Source organism: Thalassophryne amazonica, chromosome 11, assembly GCF_902500255.1.
Source record: "Thalassophryne amazonica chromosome 11, fThaAma1.1, whole genome shotgun sequence".
Taxonomy (NCBI): domain Eukaryota; kingdom Metazoa; phylum Chordata; class Actinopteri; order Batrachoidiformes; family Batrachoididae; genus Thalassophryne; species Thalassophryne amazonica.
The window spans coordinates 100,283,856-100,307,969 of NC_047113.1; the positions used below are offsets into that span (position 1 = coordinate 100,283,856).

At 40.6% G+C, this 24,114-nt stretch overlaps 1 long non-coding RNA gene across 1 annotated transcript; it reads left to right on the top strand.

The window, feature by feature from the left end:
• Positions 1–18,587: 18,587 nt before the first annotated feature.
• LOC117520012 lies at positions 18,588–20,927 on the top strand. Its single transcript, XR_004563508.1, has 3 exons — positions 18,588–18,632; positions 19,184–19,187; positions 20,880–20,927. It is a non-coding gene; the product is annotated as an uncharacterized LOC117520012 (long non-coding RNA).
• The last annotated feature ends 3,187 nt before the right edge of the window (positions 20,928–24,114 follow it).

A 24,114-nucleotide genomic window follows, 5' to 3' on the forward strand; every position in this document is an offset into this window, starting at 1 on the left:
AAACCTTTCATCTGTAAATTAAAACCACCTGTTATTTCAGATTAGATAATTTCTTGTTTAACATAAAGAACCTCGGACATTTATTTTTAGACAAAATAACATGGAAATTTGTTACATTTGTGAAATTCTGTGACATAAACCTCTTTATGAATTTTTTTAATGGTCATTTCAACTTGTAATTTTGACAAAATATGTAATTGCCTTTTAACGTTGTTATCAGGACAGAGTCATTTCTAAAATATGAATTTGAGCACAATAAGTGGAGAGCTTCTACTTGTGCAAATGTCTTTTGACTTTGATTCATGGACATTTTTAATGATCCGTTCATTTATTGTTAAAATATAAAATGAAACAGCTTTTTAAAAAATAATAGCATTTTGCCGGTAATCTACAGATGTCTCTTGAGCTTGAGTCCTGTTGGCTGTTGCATAGTGTAGTTTTAAAATGACTGGAACTGGTAAGTGGCATACTCCCAGTCGTTGCATGGTTGTCTTAGTTAGTTAGTTGGTTGTCTTCATACTATACTTTTGTGCCACTGATTTGGCCTACAATGTTTTTGTCATGGGTTGAAAAGGTTTCTGCAAAGTAAAGCATCTACCATATTTTCATTGTTGTATGTGAATTTTCTGGGAGCGAGCTTCTGTCCTTCAGCCTAGCTGCTGTTTTAATGGAACTTAACGTATACTAATACTAGCTTCTTTATACTGGGTAGGTTTCCTTATGGACCACAAAGCCTACATGTTCCAGTCCCCCGTCTGGACCTGATGATGGACTGTCAATTTCAACAGAAATTGTGGTAGGAGGCGTGAGGCTCTGCAGCCAGTGCAGGCTCATGTGTTCTGTTTTGTTTATGCGTCTAAACTGTCCACAAACAACGTGGGGGCCATGCAGATTATATGAAGGGTGAATCTTGCAGCTGCTGAATTTGACAGTACAGGCGCATATCCGATACTAAATAGAGGGAGGAAAAGTGAACTCTTGCAATATACTTAGTTGGGAGGCAATAATCTGCTCCTTATTATTGTTAAGAGAACTTTTCTTTCTTAATAACAAGGAGTCACAGTCACTTTTTTTTTTGAGTGACTGTGACTTAAAGTTGTCTTATTTACTGTTAAACAATACACAGTAGCTTGCATATGATACTTTTGGCTGGATTTAAACATTGTTTATTCCTGGTTTATGACCTGATTAAATTTCTTTGTTAAATTAGGTTTTCAGATGCCAAAAAATAAATGTATCTGATCTTTGTATTTTTTTGTCACTCTTTTAGATTTACTGTTGTATACTGTATTTTGCAATCGGTGCAAATTACTTACTTACATTCTGACACATTTCTCACATTTATAGTGGCAAATATAGAATATAAATGATCAGATGGAAAGTATAGATCTATTTGTTGTTATGGTGTTAAAAATGTTAATAACCGGGGGCGCAATGCACGGGTTTGATGACGGACAAAAAACACAGTCTACCCACTTCAAAAATGTAGACTACACCACTGGGTGTGCCTGTGTGACCCCCCATCAGCCTACAACATCCTACTCAAAGCCAACCAACAACTTCTATCAGGAAGGGCTGACCACCAAAACAACACAAAGACAGACAAGAACTAAAGACAAGTGGTGAAGACAATAACTGTGAAGTGATTAGAAGTGACACACTGAGGAGACGGGGCCCCAACCATACAACTTACCAGGACAACCAACCACACATGAACAAGTAGTGACAGCAACAGTCTGTTGTCTAATTAGTGAGCATCCATTCTCTAATCTAGGACACCAGAGTCTTGATCCCCTTAAGAGCATCCAAAAACGAATTGTGGTGACAGCCTCAAACACACAACCATCCACGCACAGAGATCCAGATCACAGCTAAATAACTGATCACTACTGTGGGTGGTGTGTTGGGCCAAGACAAAAGTACAGAACCCTACCATATGACGTGAACCACCCTGGCACGTCAGAGCCATACGGCTGACTGCACGCAATGACGGAAATGGGCTCAGGACACAGGGCCCCAAGAGAAACCAGGAGAAAGAGGGCAGCATAAGGGCACAGGGGCCAGGAAGGCAGCCACCAGGGCCACCGGGACAGCACGACGAACCACCAGGGGAACGGCCCGGCGGCTCTGGAACACCCATCCACAGAGGCACAGGAAGCAACCCCATACCCAAGGGAAGTTCACAGGGCGCCGGCATGGGCTCACAAAAAGGGTGCCCCGGAACCACACCACCCGTACCACGGCCATCAAAGGGAGGAGCGAGTGGGGGTGGGGATGGGGGCAAAGGAGCCACTGCCAACGAACCCAAAATGTGGGCAGTGACCACCGAGACATACGAGGGTGGGGCCCGGTCCCCAGACAAAAGGCGAGACCCAACCTCCCAGGCCAGGAAGCACACGAGACCCCTCCCCAACACCCAAGACTCCACCAGCGCAGCCAGCTAGACCCCCCAAGCTCCCCCTAGTCCCCAGTCCACCCCTCCACCCCGGACCCCACCCCAGACACCAAGCCCAAGATTGTGAGACTGCCCAAGTGAGAGCGGGGCAACACCCCACCCCCAGAGAGACCACGGCCCCCAACCCCCAGCAGCCGTCCACCCCCCCCAGTGCCAACACCCGTGCCCCACCTGAGGTGCACAGCTGCACCTCAGGCTGCCCTGCAAACCCATCCCCAACACCTAACCACAACAAACCCATCCCCAACACCTAACCGCAAATCTATATGAACCCTATAATGTGCTACTTAAAACCCAATATAATGTTCGTGCATGTACTAAACTGGTGAAGTGCATTAAAACAGTGTAACCCCAAGCAGCCAGTGGAAAGGAGTGGCGCGGTGCAGGGAGCGGGCCACACACACTGGCCCCACCGGGTGTGTGTGGCCAGGGAAACCACGAGATGGGTGAAGGCGGGAGGTCCCGGAGGGCACCAGAAGCCCAGGGGAAGAACAGACCAACGGGGGGGGGACAGGCGGCTGGAGATGGACGAGCCACCCCGCCCGGCGGCCCCCAACCAGTGTACATTGCTGCCCTTGGTACACCTAGTTTTGTTTGTTCTGCTATGATTTTTGTTTATTTATTCATTATAATAATTATTATTATTAGGGACTTATTATTAAGGACTCTGACATGAACCTCATCATCACGACAAATAAACATTTCCACAAATTTGACACTTCCCACACATACAGATACACTTCTAATGACCAACTCCACAAAGTCATCGAAAGCTGATGGAGGCTTGATCGAGGACAGTCGCAAACCCAGATGCTCCATTTCCTTGCTCAGCCTCTCAAATGCTGCAATCAGGGTATCCATTGATTCTGAAGAGATTACAACATCATCCCTCCAGTCAAGGTCAGTAATGTTTTCCTCACCAATGAAAGTACTGAAGCCACTGGAAGATACTTGAATATCCTGGCCCATATGTCACCTGGCTGTGACAGATTGGTGGCTAATTCAAGCTGGTTCCAATCAGCGGTAGATGTGACACTGCGCAACAGTTGTGCACATTCACAGACATGTATGAGGAAAAATAATCAAGATAGCACATTTACTTCCAAATCAGTTTGTTAAGCTGTCAGTTCATGTATACAACATTTCTAAGGCTGTGGTCCTCCATCCAGTGATATCATTGTGTTGTATCTAGTTGTTGTTTGTCTTTTGCCTCCAGTTGTTCAGAGTCACCACACTGGAGTCAATTCACATTTCCCTTAGGGATGCACTTGCTGATGCAACTAAAGTCTTATTTGGAGAAACACTTGAAGAGTTCACGTGCAAGACCCCGTAAACGCCACGCCCACGGAAAATGAGATAACCATTGCAAGTGAAAGCTTACCGAGGCTCATATCCTATAACAAAATCAATTCTACTGCAATGTCCCATAAATCCTAGAACAAGTTGCCCACCCCTGTTTTAGACCCCTGTGTAATTCTTCAATTGACCCCTACCTGGCTACCTATTGAAACTTTAAGTGGCCATAAAGACTATGGATTATTTGTGCCAAATTTGATGTTTGTATCACCATTTGCAGGATTCCACTCTAAATATTCTCTTATCTGCTGCATTAGATATGAGATGTAAAATGCTGCTCCTCAGTGTTTCTCAATTGCCCTCAAAAGTATTGGAACACTTGGTATTTCACACATTTTAATTTGTTTATTCCATTTTGAATACATTTTTTTTTCAAAAAATTATCTTCCTTAACTCAAACTGAAAGCAAATCTCTACAAATTGATATAAATGAATTAAAAATATAAAATCCAGCTTCCTGATGAAGTGGTGTAGAGGAGAATTTTCTTAAAAAGAAGACCTGAAAGTTCAGCTACAATTTGACAGAAAGTACATTTGAGATGAAAGCCTAGATTTGTGTTTTGGTGAAATAAACTTTTGTATTTCTTCATAATTGATGTAACTAAAGCCCAGGACATATTCAGTGACTTGGAAATATTCATGTTTCCATCCCCTGACTTGTCTAAAGAAAACTGGCGGTAAAACTGATTATTATTTACAGGTTTAACAAGTAGAGATTTGCTTTCAATTTGAGTTTGAAGAAGATCATTTTAAAAATATTATTATTATTTTTTGTATTTCTTGTATTTAAAATGGCATAAACAAATTAAAATGTGTGAAATTCCATGTGTTCCAATACTTTTGTAGGACACAGTATCCTAACCTTATGATGAGTGTAAAATGAGTATGGTATTGTTACTGTTTTGTTTAAGAATGTTTAATTTTCACTGTTGCTGCACTTTGTGTCAAATCATAGACATATCGTATATCATATTGATATGAAAATTCAGTAAGGTATATCTTCTATTATACATTCCAAATCTAAGGTGGAACTCTACTAGTGTTTACTAAGGTACACCGAAATATCTTAAAGAGAGAGAGAGAGAGAGAGTAGAGCCACTTAGGTGCCTGGTCTTGAGAACCAGGGATGGTAGGTTGAAGCTTTTTTTATCCCATGTGAACTCTCCCTACTCAACTCAAGAATGTGGACAGCATGTATATAAGTGACATTTACATGACATTTTATATGACAATATTGAGATACGATAACTTGGCCATATTATACAGCCCTACTGTCAACTAGCTGAAAACTTTGAATATTAATTTACATCTACATTAAAAAATACTTAAACTGGCAAGGGGTAAGAGGGCTATAATGAGGGGGGTCAGCTGAAAAGCAAAAAAAAAAAAAAAAGAAAAATGCTTAAAAAGGTGGAGCGCATGAGGGGCGGAGCCCCTTCAGAAGCTAAAAGGTTTTAGTCATGCTCATCCTCCCAAGAACCATTTTACTGAAAAAAGTCTGAAGGACATAAAGGACATGGTAAGATGGCGAAGAGCTTTTCCAAGTAAGTGAGAGGCAAATAAAGAAAAATGCTTAAAGAAGCTGGAAGGTTTTTGCCATGCTAATGCTCCCCTGAAGCATTTTGTCAAAATAAAATCTGAAGAACCTAAAAGACATGGTGAGATGCTGACGAGCTTCGCTCGTTCATATCCGCGACATATGCATATTATTTTTTTCATAGTTTTTCCAGTGTGTAATCTGATTACGTTTTGATCATGGATCAAATACGTTTGGCAGAAAAGTCCACAAATATGACCAACTTTACCACACGGACTGAAAAAAATAAAAAAAAATAAAAAAAGCTGAAACGACCCACAATTCATTAAGGAAAATTACCGTAACGTGGGTTTAAAGGTTGATGATAAAGAAGTTACAGGAGGTGATGGTCTAGTGGTTAAGTGTTGGGCTTGAGACCAAAGGATCCTTGGTTCAAATCCCAGCCTGACCGGAAAATCACTAAGGACCCTTGGGCAAGTTCCTTAATCCCCTAGTTGCTCTCGGTGTGTATTTGGCGCCTTGCATGGCAGCAGGCTGACATCGGGATGAATGTGAGGCATTAGTGTAAAACACTTTGAATGTCTGATGCAGATAGAAAAGCGTTATATAAATGCAGTCCATTTACCATTTATTTTAGAAGTTGAGCTCATTGCGAGACAAATCCATTAAAGCCACTGGTCCTGTGGTAAACTGAAATTTAAAGAGTCACGGGCATGCTGATGCATGGACACAGTGTTATGGAACTGGAAAACCATAAATAAGGCTTTAGAATTTTAAAGTGTCAATCCGCAGAAGAACAGAGTGGCTCTATCAAATGTCATCCTTTTAATGCACATAATGTCCGGTGCTTATTTAAGGCAGACTTTTATTTTTTCAGATGAAGTTTTGACCCAGTCATTAAATGAGGAAGGTCCCGATTCAGGATTCCCCCATAGATGTTCAGAACCTTCTGACTGTAACTAATCTGTTACATACAAATAACGGATGTGGTCCATTTTATACGGATTTTGTCCATTTTAAACATATAACGGATTTTGTCCATTTTAAACATATAACGGAATTCAATTATAGCAGAAAAAATTAGCTGGTCCACCTCAATCCATTATATCCCCATTTTGTTATATTTCATTCCAGCAAAAGTCCGAACCTCTCTGTCCTCACTGGATGTCACCTTTTTGACATGTCATTTGATTGGCTGCTTCTCAGGGACCTCCTGCTGATCCAGTCAAAGTCAAGACCAGCTCGAGAACGGATGACCACACACTTTGAAGAGCGCTGCTTACCTTGCTTAAGTCCTTCCATTCAACCATGTGGACAGTGTGGAATGAGTATGGCCACCAGCATACACCAAAATATCTCATTGTTGATACAAACAGTCAAGTTTTTTTGAACATCGCCTGTCCACATTCCTGGACAAACGTGTATGCATGCCTGTGTCACATATTTCTCTTTACTCTGTATTTTTCTTTCCCCAACACCATTTTGGACATGTTTATAAGCCAGTTTCGAGTTTAAGCACAGCAGGGGCTGCTGGGTAAGTTCAAAGGTCAAGTCATACAAACCACACATAAGCCAGTTATTACAACCCCTGGCAAAAATTATGGAATCACCGGCCTCAGAGGATGTTCATTCAGTTGTTTAATTTTGTAGAAAAAAAGCAGATCACAGACATGACACAAAACTAAAGTCATTTCAAATGGCAACTTTCTGGCTTTAAGAAACACTATAAGAAATCAAGAAAAAAAGATTGTGGCAGTCAGTAACGGTTACTTTTTTAGACCAAGCAGAGGAAAAAAATATGGAATCACTCAATTCTGAGGAAAAAATTATGGAATCACCCTGTAAATTTTCATCCCCCAAATTAACACCTGCATCAAATCAGATCTGCTCATTGACATTGACCCTATGCCATGACATTGACCCTATGTGTCTTTTTGCAAGGAATGTTTTTGCAGTTTTTGCTCTATGGCAAGATGCATTATCATCTTAAAAAATGATTTCATCATCCCCAAACATCCTTTCAATTGTCCAAAATATCAACATAAACTTGTGCATTTATTGATGATGTAATGACAGCCATCTCCCCAGTGCCTTTACCTGACATGCAGCCCCATATCATCAATGACTGTGGAAATTTACATGTTCTCTTCAGGCAGTCATCTTTATAAATCCCATTGGAAAGGCACCAAACAAAAGTTCCAGCATCATCACCTTGCCCAATGCAGATTCGAGATTCATCACTGAATATGACTTTCATCCAGTCATCCACAGTCCACAATTGCTTTTCCTTAGCCCATTGTAACCTTGTTTTTTCTGTTTAGGTGTTAATGATGCCTTTCATTTAGCTTTTCTGTATGTAAATCCCATTTCCTTTAGGTGGTTTCTTACAGTTCGGTCACAGACATTGACTCCAGTTTCCGCCCATTCGTTCCTCATTTGTTTTGTTGTACATTTTTCGATTTTTGAGACATATTGCTTTAAGTTTTCTGTCTTGACGCTTTGATGTCTTCCTTGGTCTACCAGTATGTTTGCCTTTAACAACCTTCCCATGTTGTTTGTATTTGGTCCAGAGTTTAGACACAGCTGACTGTGAACAACCAACATCTTTTGCAACATTGCGTGATGATTTACTCTCTTTTAAGAGTTTGATAATCCTCTCCTTTGTTTCAATTGACATCTCTCGTGTTGGAGCCATGATTCATGTCAGTCCACTTGGTGCAACAGCTCTCCAAGGTGTGTTCACTGCTTTTTAGATGCAGACTAACGAGCAGATCTGATTTGATGCAGGTGATAGTTTTGGGGATGAAAATTTACAGGGTGATTCCATAATTTTTTCCTCAGAATTGAGTGATTCCATATTTTTTTCCTCTGCTTGGTCTAAAAAAGTAACCGTTACTGACTGCCACAATCTTTTTTTCTTGATTTCTTATAGTGTTTCTTAAAGCCAGAAAGTTGCCATTTGAAATGACTTTAGTTTTGTGTCATGTCTGTGATCTGCTTTTTTTCTACAAAATTAAACAACTGAATGGACATCCTCCGAGGCCGGTGATTCCATAATTTTTGCCAGGGGTTGTATTACTTATTATTAAAGAGTAGATGCTGCATCGACCGCTATTGCCTATTGGGCACTGATCTGTATATAACACTGATAGCTCATTGGCCCAAACACTCTGTACAAACCGTTGAAGCAAACGGGTGACCAGCTTACCACTCGCAAGTTATGTGGGCCGCACATAAGAACGTCAGTGCTTATTAGAACGTCAACAATTTTGAGTAATAACTAAGCTAATTCACTCATTTCCTTCTTTTTTGTTCTCCAGTTAATGTTGCTGGAATAATGGATAGAACTCTTCATTATTATTGTTCATTACTTTCCATTTCAATTATAGTCACAAGTGAAATGTTCATCCACAGCCTTTGAACTGGTGATTTGCACAGTTTATAGGTGCATGTGAAGGAATTTTTTTGGCAAAATCCCAAAGAATAAAATGACATGCACCTGGTTAGTGATGAGAGTGGTAATATGGCAGCTGATTTGCTTCAAAAATATTGTCATTGAGCTATCCAGTGTTATACACAGATCAGTGCTCTTGGCACTGACGAGCCATGGGGCTGCCATCATGGAGCGGTCACCAGACCTGCTCCCCTCAGCAGCTATACTAAAATATGAAATGAGTGAAATGAGGCGAAATTGAGAGTGATAATCATGAGATGGGGGTAAAATATAAGGAAATGGAGCAGACTGACCCAGTGTCTGAAGTTTCATCTTTTGAACACCAGATGGCAGACCTGCCCTGAGTACATTAGAGTGCCTTAATTGAGAGAGTGGTGTCACTGAGAACATGGTGCCAACTGCACTGAACTATGGAATGAACCTTTAATGTTTTCAAGAGAGAGAGGTTGTTCTACTGACCAATTTATTTTTATGAACTGCAGTGAGAAAGTGTCAGATACTGCATGCAGCCATAATCAATAAAAATATTAATATAGGCTACTTTGTGTGTTCAGCTATATGTGTGTATGTGTGTAAGTGGTCTGTAAGACTGTTTATTTTTTAATGGTCTGTGTGAACTTGGTGATTCATGCAAACATCCAGTGATGGCAAACAGGGAAATAATATCTCAGCCTTGTTCACTGTATTCTTCTCAAAAGCACTGCGTTCAGTAGGAGCAAAGTTTTCCAACTGACTTTATATCACCCAACCAAACGAAGAGCAAACAAACAGTTAAAAACATTAATAAATAAAAAACCCGACCAGAGTGGAGGCAGTGACTGACGTGACACAAGCTGGTTTCAGCTCTGCCTTGTCAGAACACTGCGTACAATATGAAACAAGTTCACCAAGTAACTTTAAATATAATGTGACCAGAGGACCTTTGTGGCCAGGACGGCGGTGGGCTCAAACCCTGGACTGCTCGAACTAAAGACCAGAACTCTACCAGGTCAGCCAAAGGGGAATTCACCATTAGCCAAGCTAGTGGGAACACCTTTTCAATCCGGACTTCACCTTGCTACATATTTCCCCACCATTTTTGACTTTGTCCCAAAGTGACAGGTGCATTTGAGCATGTTCTGTGACTACCCACATCCTGCCGACAACACCAGATTGTGGCAACCCCTACAGGACGCCAAGGAGAGACTCAAACTTGGGTAAAAAGGACAGGCAGCGATGTGGTTCCAAGTTGCAATAATTCAAATTATTATTTATATACATAAATCAGAGTATATATATATATATATATATATATATATGAATCATATGTGTAGTATCAGTATATTGGAGAAAACAGATGGCGTTCTCTGTTAAGAAGCACAAATGTAACTAGAGTGCATAGTTTCACCAACACCGCATTTGTCACCATCAAAACCGATTGATACCAACATGAATTGATCCACTGCATCACTCCTTCCTTCATTTGTCATGGTGCTTTAGACTGTTTTGTATTATCGCTGTTTGATACTGGTTTACGCACATTTACAATTTGTGCATGACCCCCTTGCATGACCCACTTGACCTTTGACCCCAACCACTAGAATGACTTCACTGCATTGTGTAACACATCAGAGGATAGGAAACTGAAATGTGAACATTTTAACATTCATTTCATATCAATCAGATTAACACTGAGTGCGTTATGAAAAATAAATGTTTTGGTAACCTTGACCTTTGACCTAATCACTCCTAAAATCAAATCAATTAGTCCTTGGCTAATGATAAATCATCCCTGAAAACCTCATGCAAATCAGTTCAATAGTTTTTTGGAAAAGTTGGAAACGTACATACATATATACGAGGTCTATTAGAAAAGTATCTGACCTTTGGCCGGGGAAAAAAACTGGCTTACCTGGTGGGTTGGAAACCTAATCACCCTCGAAGTACACTCCTTGGGACTCCACACACTTCTCCCAGCGGTGTCGCCACTGTTGGAAGCATTCCAAAAACGCCTCTTTCAGGATGGTGCGCAGCTCCGCCGTTGTTGCAGCCATGATGTCCTCCCTCGTCTCAAAATGCGTTCCTTTTAATGGTCTTTTCATTTTTGGGAACAGCCAGAAGTCGCAAGGGGTCATGTCAGGAAAGTATGGAGCCTGTGGAACCACAGGAGTTTGGTTTTTAGACAAATAAGTCCGAATCAAGTTGGAGGAATGAGCTGGAGCATTGTCGTGGTGGAGGCGCCAATTTCCTGTGGCCCACAACTCCGGTCTCTTGCACTGTACAGCTTCACGGAGGCGACGGAGGACATCCCTATAATACTCCTTCGTTACTGTTTGACCCTGTGGTGCATACTTGTGGTGTACCACACCGCAGGAGTAAAAAAAAACAGTCAGCATTACCTTAACGTTGCTGCGCACTTGGCGCGCCTTCTTCGGTCGTGGCAACGTGGAATGCTTCCACTGTGACGACTGGAATTTCGTTTCCGAGTCGTACCCGTACACCCAGGACTCATCGCCGGTTATAATGGTGTCCATAAAGCTGGGATCAGTGTGAATGGAGTCCAGCATGTCCTGTGAGACTTCAACACGGAGGTGCTTTTGGTCCGCTGTCAGCAACCTTGGCACAAACTTGGCCGCCACTCGCTTCATGCCCAAATCTTCTGTAACAATGGAATGTGCCGAAAAAGTACTGATGTCCACTTCGTCTGCAATTTCTTGGGTGGTCACTCAACGGTCCCGCATCACCACAGCGTTCACTTTGGAAATGATCTCGTCATTTCGGCACGTCGATGGTCGGCCAGAGCACGGCACGCTCTCCACCGTTACGTGTCCGTCTTTAAACCGGTTGTACCACTCCTTAATCTGTATGGTGCTCATAGCTTCATCCTCGAAAGCCGTCTTTATCTTTCGAATGGTTTCCACTTGGCTGTCGCCAAGTTTCTGGCAAAATTTGATGCAATAGCGCTGCTCCAATCGTTCTGCCATTTTCCTTGCAAGAAAAATCCGCCGAGCGCACAGGACCACTCCCCACACAAAGGCTGCTCACAGGCGAATGACGCAGCCGACAGGCGGGACAAAACTCATGCATGCGCACTAAGGTTCAAGGTTGGCTGATGCAATCTCACGTGACTCAGATCCATAAAGTTTTAAAAAAAATAAAAAGGTTGTTTTTTTTTTCTAATAGACCTCGTATACACACACACACGCACGGCCAAAACATAACCTTCATCCAACAAAAGCTGCCGAAGGTAAACTGATTTTAACACATAATTAAATGTATTGGGGTAATTATCATGTGCAGGTGGTTGAACTTTACGTGAAGCCAACTTTTGGAGAGCCATGAACTCTTCCTGTTAGTTAATACAATTAACTGGTACATGTAAATCAATCTTCATTTGATGGTTTCAGGATGAATGTCCACGATCTGTCCTCACGTCGAATCAAAAAACAGTGGTTCGAAATGTTGAAGTAGCTGACCACTCAGGGCGCATCAGGATTGCCTTCTGGAGAGACCAGTCAGAGGTCAAGATTTAGTTGGGACAGTATGCATTGTTCAAGAACCTAAAGGTTGGCGGCTGAGACAAACAAAACAACCCTTGCCAGCTTCATCGACACAACTGTAGCGGTAAATACTAGGCTTCACCTTACTGGCCAATCACCACATTTACAACCCCAGTTCCAATAAAGTTGAGACATTGTGTAAAATGTAAATGAAAACAGAATACAATGATTTGCAAATCCTCTTCAACCTATATTTAATTTAATACACCACAAAGACAAGATATTTAATGTTCATATTGATAAATTTTATTGTTTTTGTGCAAATAGTTGCTCATTTTGAAATGGAAGCCTGCAACACATTTCAAAAAACCTGGGACAGTGGTATGTTTACCACATCACCTTTCCTTCTAACAACACTCAAGAAGCATTTGGGAACTGAGGACACTAATTGTGAGTGTCATGATTGGGTATAAAAGGAGCATCCCCAAAAGGCTCAGCCTTTCACAAGCAAAGATGGGGCTAGGATCACCACTTTGTGAACAACTGCGTGAAAAAATAGTCCAACAGTTTAAGAACAATGTTTCTCAACGTTCAGTTGCAAGGAATTTAGAGATTCCATCATCTACAGTCCATAATATAATCAGAAGTTTCAGAGAATCTGGAGAACTTTCTACACGTAAGCGACAAGGCCAAAAACCGACATTGAATGCCCATGACCTTCGATCCCTCAGGGGGCACTGCATTAAAATCTGACATCATTGTGTAAAGGATCTTACTGCGTGGGCTCAGGAACACTTCAGAAAACCATTGTCAGTTGACACAGTTTGTCGCTACATCTGCAAGTGCAAGTTAAAACTCTACCATGCAAAGTGAAAGCCATACATCAACAACATCCAGAAATGCCGCCGCTTTCTCTGGGCCCAAGCTCATTTGATATGGACAGACGCAAAGTGGAAAAGTGTGCTGTGGTCTGATGAGTCCACATTTCAAATTGTTTTTGGAAATCATGAATGTCGTGTCCTCTGGACAAAAGAGGAAAAAGACCATCCAGATTGTTACCAGCATAAAGCTCAAAAGCCAGCATCTGTGATAGTATGTGGGTGTGTTAGTGTCCATGGCATGGGCAGCTTCAATGGGCACCATCAATGCTGAAAGGTACAAGCAACACATACTGCCATCCAAGCAACGTCTTTTTCAGGGACGTCCCTGCGTGTTTCAGCAAGACAATGTCAAGCCACATTCTGCACATGTTACAACAGCGTGGCTTCATAGTAAAAGAGTGCAGGTACTAGACTGGCCTGCCTGCAGTCCAGAACTGTTGCCCTTTGAAAATGTGTGGCGCAAAATATGACAACGGAGACCCCGGACTGTTGAACAACTGAAGTCGTACATCAAGCAAAAATTGGAAAGAATTCCACCTACAAAGCTTCAACAATTAGTGTCCTCAGTTCCCAAACACTTATTGAGTGTTGTTAGAAGGAAAGGTGATGTAACACAGTGGTAAACATACCACTGTCCCAGCTTTTTTGAAACGTGTTGCAGGCATCCATTTCAAAATGAGCAAATATTTGCACAAAAACAGTAAAGTTTATGAGTTTGAACATTAAATATCTTGTCTTTGTGGTGTATTCAATTGAATATAGGTTGAAGAGGATTTGCAAATCATTGTATTCTGTTTATATTTACATTTTACACAACGTTCCAACTTCATTGGAATTGGGGTTGTATATATGTCGTCACCTTTCAACACTTCTCATATATAAAAAAACATGTATGTTGTTGTTCAGTGATTGTTTTCAGGAGGTTTTGTGTGTGTGTGTGTGTGTGTGTGTGTGTGTGTGTGTGTGTGTGTGTGTGTGTGTGTGTGTGTGTGTGTGTGTGTGTGTGTGTGTGTGTGTGTGTGTTTGTATGGTTGGGGGGTAGATCAGATTTGAGCTTTCAGACTTCAAGGTCAAGGATTATTGTATCCACTGCAGTGGATAACACGGATATACCACAGTGGGTCCACCACTTGTGTGGTAAACAGAACACAACACAGACTGTTAAACTGATTCTGTTCAAATGGTACACACATGTATATGAACATAATATCTCACTGTGGACAAATTTTCATCTTGTTAACTTTATTTAAGGAGTAAACTATGTGTTGCCATGTTTTGCCGTGAATAATGCTTATAGTTAGGCTTATAGTTAGTTAGTTATAAAGCTTATAGTTAGGGCTGGATCAGGTGACCTTGAACCATCCCTTAGTTATGCTGCTATAGACTGCTGGGGGGTTCCCATGATGCACTGAGTGTTTCTTTCTCTTTTTGCTCTGTATGCACCACTCTGCATTTAATCATTAGTGATTGATCTCTACTCCCCTCCACAGCATGTGTTTTCCTGATTCTCTCCCTCAGCCCCAACCAGTCCCAGCAGAAGACTGCCCCTCCCTGAGCCTGGTTCTGCTGGAGGTTTCTTCCTGTTAAAAGGGAGTTTTTCCTTGTGAGTGACACACAATGTTCAGTGACTTGTGTCAAGTTGACACATTTTTTTCCTTCAAGTGATACTAAATATGTTTTCTACACTTCAAAAATACATGTAAATGGGCAGTTCTTGGTCAATTTGGGTCGTGGTGACATATTTGTTTTGTTGCAAATGACAAATGTTTCCTGTTGTTGTGAGTGACACACAATGTTCAGTGACTTGTGTCAAGTTGACACATTTTTTTTCCTTCGAGTGATACTAAATAAGTTTTGTACACTTCAAAAATACATGTAAATGGGCAGTTCTTGTTCAATTTGGGTCATGGTGACATATTTGTTTTGTTGTGAATGACAAATGTTTCCTGTTGTTGTGAGTGACACACAATGTTCAGTGACTTGTGTCAAGTTGACACATTTTTTTTCCTTCGAGTAATACTAAATACGTTTTGTACACTTCAAAAATACATGTAAATGGGCAGTTCTTGGTCAATTTGGGTCGTGGTGACATATTTGTTTTGTTGCGAATGACAAATGTTTCCTGTTGTTGTGAGTGACACACAATGTTCAGTGACTTGTGTCAAGTTGACACATTTTTTTCCTTCAAGTGATACTAAATATGTTTTCTACACTTCAAAAATACATGTAAATGGGCAGTTCTTGGTCAATTTGGGTCGTGGTGACATATTTGTTTTGTTGCAAATGACAAATGTTTCCTGTTGTTGTGAGTGACACACAATGTTCAGTGACTTGTGTCAAGTTGACACATTTTTTTTCCTTCGAGTGATACTAAATAAGTTTTGTACACTTCAAAAATACATGTAAATGGGCAGTTCTTGTTCAATTTGGGTCATGGTGACATATTTGTTTTGTTGTGAATGACAAATGTTTCCTGTTGTTGTGAGTGACACACAATGTTCAGTGACTTGTGTCAAGTTGACACATTTTTTTCCTTCGAGTAATACTAAATACGTTTTGTACACTTCAAAAATACATGTAAATGGGCAGTTCTTGGTCAATTTGGGTCGTGGTGACATATTTGTTTTGTTGTGAATGACAAATGTTTCCTGTTGTTGTGAGTGACACACAATGTTCAGTGACTTGTGTCAAGTTGACACATTTTTTTCCTTCAAGTGATACTAAATATGTTTTCTACACTTCAAAAATACATGTAAATGGGCAGTTCTTGTTCAATTTGGGTCGTGGTGACATATTTGTTTTGTTGTGAATGACAAATGTTTCCTGTTGTTGTGAGTGACACACAATGTTCAGTGACTTGTGTCAAGTTGACACATTTTTTTCCTTCGAGTAATACTAAATACGTTTTGTACACTTCAAAAATACATGTAAATGGGCAGTTCTTGGTCAATTTGGGTCGTGGTGACATATTTGTTTTGTTGTGAATGACAAATGTTTCCTGTTGTTGTGAGTGACACACAATGTTCAGTGACTTGTGTCAAGTTGACACATTTTTTTCCTTCGAGTAATACTAAATACGTTTTGTACACTTCAAAAATACATGTAAATGGGCAGTTCTTGGTCAATTTGGGTCGTGGTGACATATTTGTTTTGTTGTGAATGACAAATGTTTCCTGTTGTTGTGAGTGACACACAATGTTCAGTGACTTGTGTCAAGTTGACACATTTTTTTTCCTTCAAGTGATACTAAATATGTTTTCTACACTTCAAAAATACATGTAAATGGGCAGTTCTTGGTCAATTTGGGTCGTGGTGACATATTTGTTTTGTTGCGAATGACAAATGTTTCCTGTTGTTGTGAGTGACACACAATGTTCAGTGACTTGTGTCAAGTTGACACATTTTTTTTCCTTCGAGTGATACTAAATAAGTTTTGTACACTTCAAAAATACATGTAAATGGGCAGTTCTTGTTCAATTTGGGTCATGGTGACATATTTGTTTTGTTGCGAATGACAAATGTTTCCTGTTGTTGTGAGTGACACACAATGTTCAGTGACTTGTGTCAAGTTGACACATTTTTTTCCTTCGAGTAATACTAAATACGTTTTGTACACTTCAAAAATACATGTAAATGGGCAGTTCTTGGTCAATTTGGGTCGTGGTGACATATTTGTTTTGTTGCGAATGACAAATGTTTCCTGTTGTTGTGAGTGACACACAATGTTCAGTGACTTGTGTCAAGTTGACACATTTTTTTCCTTCGAGTGATACTAAATATGTTTTCTACACTTCAAAAATACATGTAAATGGGCAGTTCTTGTTCAATTTGGGTCGTGGTGACATATTTGTTTTGTTGTGAATGACAAATGTTTCCTGTTGTTGTGAGTGACACACAATGTTCAGTGACTTGTGTCAAGTTGACACATTTTTTTCCTTCGAGTGATACTAAATATGTTTTCTACACTTCAAAAATACATGTAAATGGGCAGTTCTTGTTCAATTTGGGTCGTGGTGACATATTTGTTTTGTTGTGAATGACAAATGTTTCCTGTTGTTGTGAGTGACACACAATGTTCAGTGACTTGTGTCAAGTTGACACATTTTTTTCCTTCAAGTGATACTAAATATGTTTTCTACACTTCAAAAATACATGTAAATGGGCAGTTCTTGGTCAATTTGGGTCGTGGTGACATATTTGTTTTGTTGCGAACAGTGATGCCGGTAACGCGTTACTTAGTAACACGTTACTCTAATCTGACCACTTTTTTTAGTAACGAGTAATCTAACGCGTTAATCTTTCCAAATCAGTAATCAGATTAAAGTTACTTCTCCATGTCACTGTGCGTTACTATTATTTTTCATTGTGGGTCGATAGCAGCATTAAACTTGGTCTGTGGGCAGGAGGTCGGGGTTCAACTGAACTGCCCACTTTAAGTGAGCTGTGAGCTTTTCATCCGCGTTTTTTTTGCAGCTGCTCGACTCGTCCTCACCTCTTAAGGCGCGGTGATCAGCACACCTGCACTGAGCTTTACAAAGACATTTTTATACTTTTTTCCTCCTTTATTTAGAATTCTGAGCTGAGCCGCTCTGTATCGTCTCGTTAAAAACAGCTGATCCTCCACGACGCGTCAACAACTAACACTGTTTTCCACTCAAATGCACCTAAACTCTCTTTCTGAGGACCACATGATGTGAAAACGCAATAAAACTTTCTTACCTGTAAATCTGGTCCTGTTTTCTGCATAAATAAATGTTATCCATTCTTTGTGCTCAAACGCCAAAGCAGGGGCGAATCCAGATGGAATGGGGGAGTGGGGCAAGGATGTGCCCCCCCACAACACCCCTAGATTAAAGGTCCAGTTTTGAAGCCTTTTTTACTACAACTACTAATACTACTTAAAATAATAATAATTTCGACAAGTAAAATGTTTAGAGAATTTAAATGTTAGAAAAATGTTAGAATTGAATAGTTACATTTATAAACAATGTAGGTTTGAAATTGCAAGTTTTACTGTTACAGTGCTGTCAACAGTTAAATATGAGGTCAAGAAAGAGGTCTTTATTTTACTTTTTATAAAACAAGTATTTGTTTTCATTGAAGTCAAGAAAGGGTGACTATAAAGTGAGTTTTGGCAAAACAGGTATCATTGTCATGTTGACGTGGGTTGTTGTCGGCAGCTGGGGAAAGTAACTAAAAAGTAACTAGTAATCTAACTTAGTTACTTTTACAATTGAGTAATCAGTAAAGTAACTAAGTTACTTTTTCAAGGAGTAATCAGTCATCAGTAATTGGATTACTTTTTAAAAGTAACTGTGGCAACACTGCTGGCGACACAATCCACAATCAAGATGTCACTAGTGCAAACAAGAAAGCAGTGGCTGATTAGAAATCTTTTATTGAGAAGTCGCTGAAAGCAGTAGACATTACAAGGACATTTTGTACGTCAGCCATTCTGAAAAGCAGTTAGGTCGAGATCAGATAGTGACAAGGACATGTTGGTTTGTCATAATCAGTTGTTCTTGTTGTTGTAAGCTGTGTGTGCTAATATTTTTGTGTATTATGCAAACTTATTACAGTGTCACTTATTTGCTTACAGTCATCCATGGGCCAAGCAGGGGATGAAATGACACTTGGAAACCATGCCTCAGTGTACCATGGACTACACAAAAATGTATGGTAGTCATCCCAGGGTAGCTATAGTCAGGTAGGGGTCAATAAAGGATTACACACAGGTCAAAATTATTAGTCTAATCATAATGATTTCAAAAAGGTATAGTTTGGACTACGTATGACTGAATCATATTGAGTTATGGGGTAAAAACAGCAAAGATTGTAACAAAGGTCAGTTTCAGTTTGTACAGGGCTCAAAAGTTAAAGTTGCTCCAATTTCAGTAAAAAAAAAAAAAATGCTAATTATTGGTTGTAATAAAATGATAAATAAATGGAATAATTTTGATCATACTAAATGCTTGGTCTCCAAAGTAAAGGTCAAATTTAATTTAACCTTTGTTTAACCAGGTTAGTCCCAGTGAGCCTGAGATCTCTTTTTTTCAAGGGAGACCTGCACAATTATAAAGGCGCCTTCACACGAATGAGCATGAATGAGGCCAAATCAGGCCGACGCACAGACAGTCGGATAGCCGTGTATGGATGCTGTTTGTCCACCAAGAATGTGGGCGGATCCCGCGGCAACGGATTTGTGAATGATTGTGTGCATTTGCACGAACACAGTGCAACCATGGTGACAGGTGTGATACAACATCCGCACCGACGTGTGATCTCACAGCAGCAGAAGTAATTATATGTTGTACAAATGTTTACAAATCAAAGAAAATGTATAAGGACAAAATAACGAGACGCTACAGAACATTATAAGAACAATGAATGTACCATTGAAATGTAAGACAATCAGGCAACTGGTAATGATGTTTAATTGATGCGTGATGACTTGACGCTGGGACAGCGGCCATGTTGGAATTGAGGAGACAAAGGAATTTCTTTTTGTCTGTTAAAATATTTGATTCCTTCTGCTCCTTTTTGTTCTTGAACCAAGCCATGGAACTAAACAAGGAATTAATGAAATGACATGAATGAAATGAATTAAAATAAAATAGAAGCATCTGTCATTTATGCAGTGACCAAAGGTTCACGGCAACATTTGATTTACATAAAATCATTTTGGTGGTCATCTTGGAAAATGGCTGCCATCTTGAATTTTCAAGTGGCTAGTCCACCAGATATGCTGAGTAATATGAGAATCACCATGACAAATTTGATGCTTGTACTGCGTGATTTTCCATTATCTGCTCCACTAAATAGAAATGTTGTACTGAGGCAAGCAAATACCTCTCATAGTCCACAAGAGCAGGATAATGGAATACACACTGATGAGGTGTCGATCAGAGAACCAGACTGTTAGTCAATTGGTCTGCATTTTGATGCCAGCTCTGTCACTGAAGTCAGAGATTTCGCAGAGCACACTCCAAACCAGCATGACTTCCAGTTTGTCTACAAGACATGCTACATCCAAGCAAACGGAGTCTATCTGCTTTGAGCAAGTAGCTCAGTGGGGTTGGGCTACCCTCATGTAGATGTTGGTTTGATTCCCGTTGATGTTACCTGTCTGTGTTCTTAAACAAGGCACCTCATCTACATTGTCTCAGTCCTCCAGGCTGTAAATGGGTACTGTCCTTAGCTGGGGCAAGTAACCTGTGTCAGGTTCTTTTATTGTGGTGAGTGATCTCAAAAAGAATTGGACAGGAAACAGACTTCAAAGTTTAGATGTTGTATTGAAAAAAGTTCAAACCCTGATACAAAGAGTCATCTAACAGCACTGGGATCTTGGACCAGATCACATGCAAACATCTAGACAAAGAGCCCATAATTTCTCTCTACGCTAACTTTTGTTCCTCCAGCCAGCCCCATGTGGGCGGCTCTTAACCTGTTGTGAAACAGCGTCTATGTGATGGGCTGCAAAGTGAAGTAGGTGGTTATTGGCGGGTGTCTGCTCACGTTGCCTTCAAGGTTGTTACATAAAAATCTTATAGTGTTTGTATATGTCACGCCAAACAATAAATCAGAGTGCTCCATCAAGCTGTCCAAATAGATGGAATACTTTGGTTTTTATCAATTATGCAGCTATGAAAGGATCAGATAGTCGTGCCAAATACAAGGACATTTTGTACGTCAGCCAGTCTGAAAAGCAGTTATGTAGAGATCAGATAGTTACAAGGACATTTTGGATGTGCATCAGCCATTTTGTATAGCAGTTAGGTAGAGATGAGATAGTTACAAGGACATTTTGGGTGTGCGTCGGCCATTTATGCATCATAGAACACTCTGACACCTGTGTTAAGCTAACATCCTATCCACGGGGAGCCGTAAGCCCCTTTCACACCGGGCCTGCTTCAAGTTGCATATTGCTGCGTATCGTAATGCAGGGATGTCTGTGTCAGTTGCGCGCACCAGGGGGTGCGATGCTTGAGGAGGTGAGAGCATCGAGGAGCTCAGCTGCAACCAGACTGTAAAAAGAGCAGGTGTGCGCTCTGATTTCTCCTCTAGTTTATATACTCAACAAAAATATAAACGCAACACTTTTGGTTTTGCTCCCATTTTGTATGAGATGACCTCAAAGATCTAAAACTTTTTCCACATACACAATATAACGATTTCCCTCAAATATTGTTCACAAACCAGTCTAAATCTGTGATAGTGAGCACTTCTCCTTTGCTGAGATAATCCATCCCACCTCACAGGTGTGCCTTATCAAGATGCTGATTAGACACCATGATTAGTGCACAGGTGTGCCTTAGACTGCCCACAATAAAAGGCCACTCTGGAAGGTGCACTTTTATCACACAGCACAATGCCACAGATGTCGCAAGATTTGAGGGAGCGTGCAATTGGCATGCTGACAGCAGGAATGTCAACCAGAGCTGTTGCTCGTGTATTGAATGTTCATTTCTCTACCATAAGCCGTCTCCAAAGTCGTTTCAGAGAATTTGGCAGTACATCCAACCAGCCTCACAACCGCAGACCACGTGTAACCACACCAGCCCAGGACCTCCACATCCAACATGTTCACCTCCAAGATCGTCTGAGACCAGCCACTCAGACAGCTGCTGAAACAATCGGTTTGCATAACCAAAGAATTTCTGCACAAACTGTCAGAAACCGTCTCAGGGAAGCTCATCTGCATGCTCGTCATCCTCATCGGGGTCTCGACCTGACTCCAGTTCGTCGTCGTTGTATCCGACTTGAGTGGGTAAATGCTCACATTCGCTGGCGTTTGGCACGCTGGAGAGGTGTTCTCTTCACGGATGATGCGAAGGAGATGTGTTGCACTGCATGAGGCAAATGGTCACACCAGATACTGACTGGTATCCCCCCCAATAAAACAAAACTGCACCTTTCAGAGTGGCCTTTTATTGTGGGCAGTCTAAGGCACACCTGTGCACTAATCATGGTGTCTAATCAGCATCTTGATATGGCACACCTGTGAGGTGGGATGGATTATCTCAGCAAAGGAGAAGTGCTCACTATCACAGATTTAGACTGGTTTGTGAACAATATTTGAGGGAAATGGTGATATTGTGTATGTGGAAAAAGTTTTAGATCTTTGAATTCATCTCATACAAAATGGGAGCAAAACCAAAAGTGTTGCGTTTATATTTTTGTTGAGTATATTTCTTCTTGTGCTGCTGCAGGTGTGCGCTCTGGTTTCTGTCAAAGTTTATATGTCTTCCTGTGACTGTGGAACTGCAGCCGGCATTCCCGCCTGTGCGAACTGTCCGTGAGTGGATGTGGAGATGTCCTCCGTGAGGAGTATACTGGATGTGGACGTGTCCTGTCTCTGGCAATCAGTCTGTGAGCAGGACTTATGGACTTTAACACAATCATGAGAGAACTTGAGGAGGTGAGCGCGAGGAGCTGGAGCCAGGCTGCAATGTGAATTTTTTTTTTTCTTTTAATTGTTCATATGTGTTCTTTGAGCGGTATAGTTTTACTGCATTGTGTACACAGTATAAAAAAGTTCAACAACAATCTTATGTGATTTATAACATGTTTAATTTTTGGCGTCCGTTTCGCATCAACCTTTGCGTCCCTCACGTTATTGTGGCATTAGGCTGCATCAATGTCAAAGAGGCTGTAGATGTTTCAGAATCTGGAGATAAGCACTGACAATAATGGACCTAAGGGCTTATTACTGGATTTACTTCCGTCTTAAACATGCTCATTGTCACAAGAGGTCTATTCATGGTTTTAGAGTATCCCAAAATCCTTTGGGCGCTGGGGAGGGAGGCTTGATAATTGCTCAGCTTAATGCTAACTTTAACATTGAAAATGCCATAGACATGCTAACGTGTTAGCATCTGTCCCATTTTTAAGCTATAAAATACACCTATCAACTGTTTCAGAAGACCATAATAGGTCGGTTTAACATAAAAAAGGTAAATATTACTCACAGACATATGCTCTTTAGGGTTTTAGTGGGGAAAAATTAAGATAAAGCGAAATAAAACAAAAAACCAACGAAGCAGCAGATCAAAGATCGAAGTACTACTTCATTGGTTCAAGGCTCAAAGCAAATTCGTGCTGCAGAAACAGTTGATTATACAGACCTGCTGCAGGGTCTGAACTCAATGTAGAGAAATGATTATTTTCCTGACAAACACCCCCAAAAACAACGGCCACTCTGAAGGACCAATAAGGGAATCATTAAGCAAAAAGGCTATTGATGTCGATGGATCGAATCATTTCTTAAGGATACCTGAAAAGAACTGGTTCCCGACACACAACCCTAACAACAACATGTTTTTTTTGTTTGGGTTTTTTTTTTTTTTGTATTTGTTTTTATAAAACTCACATTAAAGACTCATGATTATCTTAGTTAAACACCTAAATGCACATTTTGTTTGAACTCACCTCCATAACGACGCAGTGTTGCAAACAAGTTGCCGCAAACGCTTGTTTACATTGACAACGAAATCTCAGCCTCCCCAGCGAGAATGTGATTATGCACAAGAATTGACACCGTAAAGCCGTCAATACTCAGCTAACACATCCCAAAGTTAGCGTTTGCTGAGACTGAATCCCTGCCAATGACTGTTGTGATGAACTAAAGTGAGTGATGTGCAAATTATGCACTTCATCTAATTTTATGTTTGTGACCATTTAATATTTCTAAAACAATTACAATGAGTTTGAGTTTCTTTATATATGCTTTTCGACGTTTTTGGAGAGCAGATGTCAACTGGCTGACACCGAATGGTTTTTCCTCTGAAACATTAGGGAGCAGCTTGCAGTGCTGTCAGCTGTTCTGCCAAACCTATGGAAGGAGAAACCATCATAAATCACTGCTTCCATCATAATTATGAAGAGGAAACCATTGAGTACCCTGGCACATTTAATCTAATTCTGATTGCCTTTTAAATGGTAGCTTATCCTGT